Consider the following 12,436-nt stretch of genomic DNA (forward strand, 5'->3'; position numbering starts at 1 on the left):
AGGCGAATTTATAATAAAAGGTAGCGCATTAGAGTGAACCACGTCTAATGAAATTATTCCGCAACTGGCCGGTCTATGCTTATCACGAAGTGGTTGGGTCGCCTGTTTGATCTGGACCCGTGATATTGTAAGTCTAGATAAGGTCACCACAAGGCTCCTCACATCAAAGTCTTGCACATGTCGTCTTCGCGCCTTATTCCGAAGTGCCCCCTTTTCGAAGCTAAAAACCGAGTGCTCTTTTTCGAGAATCATCGGAGTTCCACTTAGGCTCTTGCATAAGAAACGTGTATATTCAGAAATGGTTCAAATGGGTGTGAGCAATTGGACTTAACATCTGAGGTCATCAGTCCGTTAGAACTTAGAACTACTTAAACCTAACTAACCTAAGGATATCACAGACATCCATGCCCGAGGCCGGATTCGAACCTGCAACCGTAGCAGCAGCGCGGTTCCGGACTGAAGCACCTAGAATCGCTCGGCCACCGCGGGCAGCACGTGTATATTCATTCGATGTCTAATGTCGCAGTAAGAAAAATTGCTGCGGCAACTGAATAACGGAGAGTTTGTTGTTTACCTTTTCTCGACGCTAATTCCAAATGTTCGTCCAATACAATGGAAGTTTTCGTGAACGAGGCAAAGTTTATGATTCCCACTTATTCGAATAAATTTACATCACAGTTTCTTATGTAGCAAGGATTCGCCGTCACGGTAAACTACTACAATAAATGACAGAAATGAATTATCAGAAATATGAACCTGACCTAACTATCAAAACCATCATTCACTATCGGATAGGAGATGAAGATAAAAGCGCGCGTAATTTATCGAGCCCAAGGAAAGAATGCTGCAGTCGCTTTGTGTCCGAGTGTGCCTAAACCAAACAGTTGGGGCTCTGGTTGGGGGAAGAAAGGGGGGATTTAGGAGGAACAGTAGTTACCACGAACTTCTTTTCACTTGAGGGCCAAGCGACGAGTTCCTGCTGCAAGGTAACGTCTCAGAAGTTAAGCTGATACGACGAACCTACTGCACTATGATACCCTCTGGCTTATGTGGAACAGGTTTCAACATGCCTGCACTCGCAGTTACACAGATTCACACTCAGACAGGAGGGAATGGAAGAAAAAAATAGTTTGCACTCCAACTAAGAAATAATTTTGGATAGGTATATTCTCCTTCACGATCGGCTGGACGATTAAGTTGCAGCGACAAGGAAAATAAAAGTAGTTAGCTGCTGGAACAAAAAAAACAATAAACAAAACAAAAATGTTCAAATGTGTGTGAAATTTTATGGGACTTAACTGCTAAGGTCATCAGTCCCTAAGCTTACACACTACTTAACTTAAATTATCCTAAGGACAAACACAGACACCCATACCCAAGGGAGGACTCGAACCTCCGCCAGGACCAGCCGCACAGTGCATGACTGCAGCGCCTTAGACCGCTCGGCTAATCCCGCGCGGCTGCGGGCAACAAATTGTGGCACAAATAGTACAGGATATCAATGAAAGGGCAACATGCTGTCCCCTCCCAGTAATAATTTGGAGAATGACAATGGGAGTTTTTGGTTGTCGGCTGTCTGAACAGCCATAACGCAGACTTCTACAACGAAGGCTCTCCATCACATGGAAAAAATTGTTGCACTGAAATGTAAATATGTAGATAAGTCTTAATACCATAACTAAGTTTCACAGACATACCTTGAGTGATAACTAAACCTTTAGGACTACTGCTCGTATTAATGAAATTCAGGGTCGTTTGTCCTGTGTATTAACTTTATTGCTCTGTGAAGAGCAGAACATTGGTAGGTGGACTGAAGTGCTCTTGTGCACGTCTCCACAAGCTGAAACAGCACGTAGCATGCCGTGCTGACCTGTTACAAGAGCTCTGATATTTGCACGATTAAAGCTGAAGTGAGCCGCCTGTGTCATCCGCCTCGGCACTGCGCGGCCAGCGCCGCAGATTCCTAAGTGATGGGGCCAGGCTCCATTCCCAGATGGGTTGGGGATTTTCTCCGCTCGAGAACTCTATGTTGAGCTGCCTCTACTCTCGTATTATCATAACTAACTTTACTACTGAGATGGCTAAGTGGGCACGACACGAAAGCCAATAAATTGATAAAATAAAGGCCTCCTGGGCCTCTAATATCTAGTTTGCTTGAAGTCCCTGCCTGGTAGACACATCAAAACCTAACACATTAGCACCCAAAATATATTCTGTGTTTTTGGAAAACTGTAGCAACCCAATCTATGGAAATATGAAGAAATTTTGTGCACTTGTTGCCTAAATGTGAAATTTTTTGCCGTCCTCAGTTGATGATGCTGGGCGTTTGTCATTTGTTTTACCATTACACTATTTACTAGGCAAGATGACAAGAAATAAATAAATCGGTGATAATAAACTCAAAATAACGTTTCAAAATTATTATTTATTTTGCAGGAATTAACATTTACAAACTTTTTAACCTAAAAAATTTCCAAAACTGATTTTTCGGTAAGGCCTGATATGATATCTGGAATAGAACTCCATAAACAGCGTAACATTACACTTCCCACAATATGATCTTGCCTTTGCTTTGCAGTTATCGTACTGGCATAGTCTTTGCTTTTCACGCTTCTGGATGCTGTGCAGCTTCTGGTTGTACGGTACATCTGGTACATTATTCCTGAAATGTGATGTGAGTTTCGTTGATCTACCTCAGCTGGCCTCATTTATATAGCTTTCTTCAGGTATGTTCTCGTACTCTGTCTTCTGAACTCTTTCACTGAAAGAGAAATTCCTTCATTGCATCTCTTGAAAGTCAAGTATGCATTTACAACAGTCATATTTACTGTCCTCTTAAAAAGGCACCAGTACCACTTTTTACCACGCACTGCAGTGGTATGTTTCTCTATTACTTAGTCGTGAAGGCCAACGCCTCTCATGAAATTATTGCATATACTCAAAGCATGTGGTTGTGAGATACTGCCCCTTTGATTTTGGGAGGAGTTCCCACTTTTTCATAACATTATCTGGTGATAGGGGGCTATTCCTTGTTCTGCTTTCTCTTATAGTTCCACTTACACAGCATCCCAGTTCCTTCAGTTGGACGAGCAGGTCATGACTAGTAACTAATTGTCAAAAAATACTTCATAACTGTTCGGCTCATCAATAATGCACAACATTTTCAAAACTACTTTGGAACCCAGTGACAGATTTGCATTGTAATCATTCTGGTCCCTCCAGAAACACAATAAGAAATTGTAACAGTAGCCATCAGTACCACGTAAGGCCCAAAGCTAATATCCAAAGCGTATGACCTTTAGTCTGATAAACTGCTTTATAGGGCGATGTCCACAGTATCTCTCTCAATCATTTCATCAACCGCCATATTTTCCTAAAAGCCTCCTCATTTATGATAATTTTTTACCAGAACCTCTGCTGATCGTTTTATTTTGAAAGATTTGTCATTCTTGTTTCCATTGGCCTCTTTATTATCATTGAAATGTATTATACACTTCAGTTCAAGATACCTGTTACTATTCATCTCATTTTTCACTATTTGAACACCGAGAACATCATCCTCAGACCAATACTCTCCTTCACTGGAAAATTTATGATAGCTGGTAAAGATCAAGAACCTATCAAATATACGAATATCATCAGGTAAAACAGACATTCTATTTTATTTTGACACTCCCTACCGTATTTTTCAGTTTCCTCTACAATCATGCTTACAACTTCTTCTGAAGAAGAGTTTTCGGAAAATGGAAATTTGTGGTACGTTCCAATGGGACCAAACTACTGAGGCCATCGGTCTCTAGGTCCATAGGCTTACACACTACTTAATGTAACTTAAACAAACGAGAACACACACACATCCAAGCCCGATGGAGGACTGGAGCCTCCGATGGGGGAGACGCGCGAAGGATCCTGATTTCACCATTTACCTTCACAGGCTCTTTTAGAATAAACATGGTGAATGTATCCGTTGTTTCTCTTATGTAAACTTTCGGTAGTATTTGCAATATCGATTACATACGTATTTCCTAACAACTCATGTTCAATATTTACCTAATCGGTCTGCTTGTCTGCATCTGGAAGTAGAGTTACTATGTCTGCTTCTATCTCTTCAGAAAATAAGTATTCTACTGCCTCTTCAACAGTTTTAAAAACAAGGCGAACCATGACAAAGGACAGCAAGTTTTCATGCTCTGGCACACAAAATGTAATAAGCTATTTGCACCTTCATAAGTATCAAACAGTATCACAATATTAAACCACGCATCAGCCAGAAAATGACAGTGATCCTTACCTTAAATGCAGCCACAAAAATAAAAATAGAAATAATCAGCAGGCTGAGAAACAACGCCCCACTTCTGTTACCAGTCTCCAACTGAATAACTGTAGCAGAGAGATAACAGTTGTATCTCTTGTTGACGGAAAGTTTACTTTACAACAACAAAAGCCCATTGTTGGTTTGGAATAGCCTACATTGTAATAATGACGGCAAAATTGACTGTCTTCGGCCGTTTATACCCACGACGGTACTATTACAAGAACAAGAAAGGTTTGTACTGTGATGCACACGTGTGTTACAGTCTGCGGCTCCGCGTGTTTAGACCATCTGAATCTTGCAATGTAGCTAGGACATGTCGCTCAGCAGTTCTAGGTACTATCTGAAGGACTGACAATCTGTCAGTGCTTCTAGTAAAAGTTTTCAATTAATATTTCTCAAATGGCTCTGACATTCTTAGATCGAAGTGCTTTTCAGCGTTACCTTCAATAACACGTTATAGACTCCATGGGATTATCAGTCGTTTCCAAAGACCGAAGCGCATTAAGAGAGGACACAGCTGCAGCTGTTTGTGTGTGAAGTTCTCATGCCTCAAAATGAGGTGGCCAGTTTTTACAAATCACTTTCACCTTTTCATTACGATCTGTGTTATTGACAGCATTCCGTCTAAACACTTTTAATTTTCATTGTAGAGTGACTCAAGGTACGTGAAAAGTACTGTCAGTGTAGAAGAAGATTTTCGAATAACTAACGGAGATATGAGATGAATTCAGTCATAAAGGTTGTTAGCCAGTGCCTCGTTCTATCTGAAATTAGGCCACCTACAACACATGCTGATTCTAAAGTCACTATACATTTTGTACTTGAACAAATTTTATTAACCAGTGTGTAACGGCACTGCAAATTATGTTACAATAGGGCATAATTTCTGTACATTTCAATGTGGCCACCTTGCACGTGTAGGCACCCCCCCCCCCCCCCCCCCGCTACCCCAGCGCTCCACTTTAGACCGAAAAACCTTCCCAAGCATATCTGCTGTAATCTGATCATCTGAGGCTCGAATCCGCTGTGTTAAGTGTTCAGTGCTGCGGATCTTGACCTGGTATACCTTAGACTTGATGTACCCCCATGCAAAAAAGTCTAAGGGTGTGAAGTGAGCAGAGCGGGGTGCTCACATCTATGGAGAGGCGCGACCAATCCATCTGCTGGGAAACGCTTGATTCAGATAATCCCGAACAACGAGGGCAAAATAGGGTGGTGCACCATCCTGTTGAAAAACAACAGTATACATAATACCATCAGATATCAACTGGGCTTCGAAAACTGTTCCAACATATTTAGGTATGTGGTTCCAGTAACAGTTTGTTCTGCAAAGAAGAAGGGCCCATACACTGATGACCTCGTTATCCCTAACCACACATTCAGTTTTGCTGTGTCCCATTGCCACTCCTGCAGCACACTTGGTTGTTCGTCTGCCCAGATCCTGCAGTTGTGTCTGTTCACACGTCCACAGGTATGAAATGGAGCTTCATCACTGAACAAGACATTTTGCATCAAATTATCATTTTCCACAGCTTGTAGCAGGTCATGACACATAGCTTGTCTGGCTGCGTGGTCCTCCGCTTCAAGCTTACGTACAACGTGGATACGGTACGCACATTTGTGCAGCTTGTAACGAAGAATTCTCCATTCAGTGGTTTGAGGAATACCAAGCTCCGTACTAAGTCTCCTGGTAGATGCAGAAGGGCTTCGTGTGATCGCATCCTGCACAATTTGCACGGTGTCTGGAGTAGTAGTGCAACCTATGTGTAAGCTCACCATGCATTGTTGCCAAATTTATTCAAGATATGGCGAAGACGGCATCCAAAATGGCGGCGTGTAGACTTGGCAACAGCACACGACGTCATCCAAGATGGCGGCTTTTGGCGGGAAAATAGGCCAATTGCGCCACGTCCACTAACCTAACCTCCAGAAAAAATGGCGGGAAGTTTGAATTTTGGCGGGAAAATAGACCAATTGGGCTATGTCCACTAACCTAAGCCTCCAGAAAAAAGGGCGCGAAATTACAATTCCAACAAGATAATGCATGCAAAACCCTACTTGTCTTTATTATTATTCATTTTTAATTATGATCATTTATTAACATTCATTATCAACTATTATCATTAATTATCAATTATTATCAAATATTATCATTTATTATCGTTTATTATTATTATTATTTATTATTATAGGCCTACCTCCGCTAGACAATTGCGCCAAATTCAAATTCCAACACGATAATGTCTCTAATACTGTACTTCTATTTATTATTATCATTTATTATTTATTCAAGATGTCCAATTTTCTCGGCGAGAAAGCCATTTTACTTACATCCATAACAAAAGTCTATCACAAGTTCAAATCCCAACACCATAATCGATCACACGTACGAACTTTCTCCGTCACTTATTTTTTTCTTGTAGGTACGAAAAGTAGTTCGCTACGTTTCCAACTACCTAGTTTCAACTAATTTTCAAGGTCATCCAATGGCTCAGTTCCACATCCGAAATACGGGCACATAGATCGTTATATATGGGACATGTCTTAGGATTTTCACTAGCTTAGCAAATAAGAGAGGCCTAAATTCTTGTATAAAATATTTATTACCTTAGCATTTGCCTCTACACACAGAAAACAACTCTTTCTTTATTTTTCTTAGGTGTAGTTTTAATAATGTCCAATTTAATTTTTAACTTATAACTTAAATCCACATTTGAATCATCTATTTCTTTCTCCAACCAGTAATTTGACAAATACAGAGAAGGTATATTCTCGAATTCTAATACATATCTAATTTTCATCCTGTAAAATACTTGTTTTATGTCTTCAACTATTAGCTCTGTTCATTCCTGCAGCTCTTCTAGGCGAGAGCATTCGGGGATTTTAGTTTCTCCTCGTATCTCCTCCATGACGCTACAGTTAAAGCGGTCCATGTCTTCCTGTGTGTATGTCGGCAACTCTTCTGCTCCACATTCTTGCGGAATTTCTGTGTAGAACATTAAGTTTACAACTTTTGCAAACGAGTGTCCATTAAATGTAGTTATTCCATCAGTTTTAACCTCGGCAATTGGCTGTTCTCTTGCTAGGTGGACAACATCTAGTTCGCCACACTTAGATATAATATAACCATCCTTTTTAAGCCCATCCAAATGGGAACAGAACTTAATAAGCACATTTTTCGTGTATCCCTTGATATAGTAAACGTTCTCGATCCCACTGATTTTGGCCAGTACTCTAACACGTTACCAGTTTCCATGGCAGTTTACTGTAAATGCCAATATTTGGCATTCCTCCTTCGTAGAGAGATTTTTCCATACACTGTGTTTAAATCCGTACGTAAACCTGGCCTGCACATCCGCAATAATCTCCTCCTTTTCCATTTGCAGCTTATATTCTTCCTTTGTGGCAGAATATACTGTATACTCTAGAATATACTGTATACTCTAGTTTTCTTTTCCTTAGTTCGATGTCATCCATTTCCAGTTTCCTTTCTCGTGCACATAAAATATTAACTGCACTTAAAGGAGTAATTTCTTTAATGGGGAATGGTTTAAGTCTGTGTGATACATTTACCCTTTTTCTTAAGACTTGTGGTATAATATTATTTGTAGGAACCAGTCCCAATTCGGCAATATCTATATCGTACGGTATTGTGGAGAACAGGGTTCTAGATTGAGTAAAATAAGTTTCTCCTGCTTTAACATAACACTTCTGCGTAATATTAATATTGTCGTTGTTGGAGTCTGTGTTAAGAACCTCTACGTAGTTTACAGGTAGATAACGAAAACTGTATGCAGATAGAGCATAACTTATAAGCTTTTCTCGGTCCTGAGAGTCCGGCAGACATACTTGCACACCAGTCAATTTTCGAGTGTTCTTATTATCCCAGTAGCCAAATTGCAGAACGTTGTTAAACACCACACAGTAACTGTTCTGTAAATTATTAGTTAGTTGACACCACATAGGCGCAATTGGCACAGAGTAAAGTGGAGCACATTGTAAATACCGCTTGTTAGTGTCCAATACACGTAAACAGCCCTGCACTGGGTCGAACACACGATCCATTCTGTAGTTGCATATAGTAGCCTCTAGCGTGGTAATACCATGCTCCTTAGCCAAAGAAGACGTAAAAGTTTCACGTAGTCGCGTGTCTGGACACTTTATAAAGTCTATAATATGGTTACCGATAAGTTTGTTTACTCCTGGACTTGTGATTTGACATATAAATTTGTTATATACCTTTACTCTACATTTGGAGCTCATCCACGTTAAACAGTCTATCCCAGCTGTCTTATCGTTGTCCACAATCACATTGCTGCTTCCCTGATGGTCTCCTTCATGCAGAAGTCGTGGGTCGATATTAGGTAGTCGCACACCTCCACTTTATTAAAAATTCCGGCAAACTCTTGCGTTGTCTAACTCCAAAAGGTAATAATCGTCTACAAGTAGATGCTGCAATATTCCAGAAAACTCTTCCATCAGAACATCCAGTTTAACGTCGGCTAATTCCACTTTATATGGTATAGGCACAGGATTTTTATAGGGGTGATACCATTGAAACTTTTTGCTACGTGCTTCCTAGTTTTGAGAAGTGATTTCAAATAGTGTTTTATATAGAGCTTCGAATACAGCTGCACAGAGATTTCAATACTGAAAAAGTTATTAGGACTCTTCCTAGAGCAATGTTTGCGTTACTGGATCGGATTCAATGTGATGGGTTCCCGTCATGTTAACCTCTGCGAATTTGTATAACAGCTCAATCTGTAGTCATTTCCTTCTACTTATAGCTCATTCACAAATTCAGATGGATTTATAGCTGCACGCCCTAACACTGCTCCAATGTAATGTACTTAGTTTAATAGTTTCATTCCATGCTGTAGGAACCTAAGTATGCTTATCGGAATAATGCATTTCTCAAACATTCAGTGAAATACAACTGCTACTTAATCCCTTTCAGTTGACTAGACTAACGTGTCACGATAGGTCGTAGCCTGCAGTTCAGTTTCCCCGCTCTTATACGCACAAAAGCGTCATCCAGAATAACTTATGTTGCTCACTATATCGCCCAGTGGGCGGCCTTTCTTCTCATAATTAATTAGGGATGTCCACGAATTTTCCAGAAGATACTGAAATCTTAACCAGAAACCAGAGTTGTCCGCACATGATCTTTGTCGTGAAAAGCAGATGATGTCACGTGATGCTAAGTGAATGAAAATATCAAAGAATAATATGGCACATACCTTTTCTGAGGAGCAGCATGCAGTGTCTTGGAGATCTCTTCTGAGTTAGTATGCGTTAGTGCAGCTATTCTCTCGCATTCCAGCGATATCCGATATTACACCTTAGTCCGCCTCCGAAGTTCCCACAGCTAGCTAGGGTAATTCAATCTCGTGTATTTTGTTACGGGTAAACTTTGCTTTGATTGTAACTATATAACATCAGGAGTGATCCTACAACATACGTTCTGTCAGCATTGTTCGACGGGCCGTATCCGTACAGCAGAGGCAATGCTACGATTTCTTAAGCGCTAAGGCAGATGTAACTAGGACAACTGAGTAGTTACGAGTTTGATTTCTCACGTGAATCACACCTACCTAGACGAAACTCTCTGAGAGCGAAGATCTGGCCCGGCAAGGTATCAAACTATTTGCAGCACAGGAACTTAATTACCTCGTGTGTCTAACCGCGATGATGCTGTTGTTAAGGCACTACACTCAGATATAGAAGAAAAGGGATCGAATTTCCTTCGCCCTGTGTATGTTTACAGTTTAAGATAAACGCCACATGATTTTCTTGAAAAGAACATGGTTAAATTTCTTTCGTCAGCCTCCAGTCCGGATATGTACTTCATCTTCACTGACCTCCTGGTCTAATTAGACAGTAAATCGTTAATTTACTCACTTATTACATACAGTTTTCCAACCAAATTATGATCTCAATTGTTTCATCATAAATATTAGTTCCGGAGATGTAGCTTTTCATTTCAATTAACCAGCGTGCAGTATCATATTGGCACTAATGCGGTAACTATACAAGACCAACCAGCCACACGTAACAAATTTGGTGTAATAAGAGTGAAGGGATGTTTACAAAAGGGGAGCCCTTACACAAAGGGACATACAGTCACTCGGACTGCGTACAAGATCAAAATGGAATCACATAATTTCAGACACTCTACTGGCCTAATGCAGATATTATTTTATGTATATAGGCTACTCTACCAATACCGGGAAACGAACCCGGAACTCTTGCTTTCTAGACAGGTGCACTAGTCATTAAACCACCTCTGCACGGCAGTCCACACACAAGTGCACGGTTTACCCTGGCACGGTTTACCCTAGCACGCCTCCCTCCCCGATCCAAATTCTCACTGCCGTCCCCACTCTAAATTCCCCCTTGCATGCGAATTTCCGAGGCTTTCGAGGCTTTCCATGTTCTGCAATATCGAAATGGTTCAAATGGCTCTGAGCACTATGGGACTTAACTTCTGAGGTCATCAGTCCCCTAGAACTTAGAACTACTTAAACCTAACTAACCTAAGGACATCACACACATCCATGCCCGAGGCAGGATTCGAACCTGCGACCGTAGCGGTCGCGCGGTTCCAGACTGTAGCGCCTAGAACCGCTCGGCCACTCCGGCCGGCTCTGCAATAGCACCTCAGGATCGAACGTAAATGAGGAGTCCAGCTTTAAACCCAGGTGCAGGTACTTAAACAAACGAAATGACACAAGGGGGAATTTAATGTAGACAGGGGGGCGGCAGTGATAATTTGGATCGAGGAGAGAACTGTGCCAGGGTAAAGCATGCTCTTGTGTGAACCGCTCTGCCAATGCGGCTTAGTGGCTAACGCACCTGCGTAGTAAGCAGCAGATCCGGTTTCGATTCCCAGCCTTGGTACAAATTGTCACTCATCGCTGTAGTTTATATACGTAAGAACAAAGTGTGATAATCCGTAGTAAGACTTCAAACGCGCTGGTATTATATTACAATTGTCATAACCTAGCTCGACTTTTCACTACATCAACTGCTCCGAGGTCAACTCGAGTGTCCGACTCGAAAAAAAAAAAAAGCGTTCGCAGCAAAAAATAACGTAGACTACTTACTGGGTCGAAGGGAGCACTTCGCACTACGTTCATAAACCGACTGACTTTCGGAACGGCTAGCAGGGGCTTATAGTCCGCACGTCTGGGATGCACAATGCGATTCATTGTAATGGAATGGCCTCGACGGTGACATGTTGCAGTTTTCTCGTGAAAAGACTTTTTATCTGCTAGAGAAACCAAAACATAAACTACAGAAATGGTCGTGCACAGACTGACATAAAGTACGGGGAAAATAACTTCATATTCTCTATTTACACTTCATCAGCGTTAGAAATACTGCCAGAATAGCCAAGTACGATGTTAATTATGCCTGCAACAACCCACAGCGATGCATCCGTAGCACACAGGTGCACGGCAACACTGCGCATGAGTAGAAAACGCAGCGGCGGCTTACGGCACAGAGTCTGTGTTATAATTAACACCGTGTGAAATGTAACTTGCGTCATGGGGATGACGTCTGCTGTAGGTAATTAGTCTCTCTCTCTCTCTCTCTCTTTCTCTCTGACCCCAGAGCATTTTTATTGCTCAACAAGGGAGACGGCACACGTGTTATGACACTGGATATGTACTTGGGTGCCAGCGGCGAGAGGGGAGGCGAGAGACGGAAGGGGGAATGGAAGGAGGGGAGGGGACTGGAGGGGATAAGGGACATTCACCTGAGGCACATGGATGTAGCCTTTCCATAGTTTGCTGTAAGTCACGTATAGTGAATGCCCACCTGCTGCCACACCTACCTCAAAGATGTGTTCAATGCTTTTTTTCCGCAGTTGTTTCGCGTTCGTGAATTTGAGAGATCAATAAGACAGAAAAGGAGGAATCGTTTACAAAGAACAAGATTAAGCCTGAAACTGCTCATATGTTGTGATGCGAGACAGACGTCTTTTTGAAATTATCGTTATGTTTATTACAATGATATCAAAACTGCTTAATTGGTAAGATGAGAATGTTCCAGCGAACGCAGTTTAATGTGTTACTATGATTCACTTAACTTTTCCTGCCGCTAAGAGGTAATGTG

The sequence above is a fragment of the Schistocerca nitens genome, chromosome 5, assembly GCF_023898315.1.
Source record: "Schistocerca nitens isolate TAMUIC-IGC-003100 chromosome 5, iqSchNite1.1, whole genome shotgun sequence".
NCBI lineage: Eukaryota > Metazoa > Arthropoda > Insecta > Orthoptera > Acrididae > Schistocerca > Schistocerca nitens.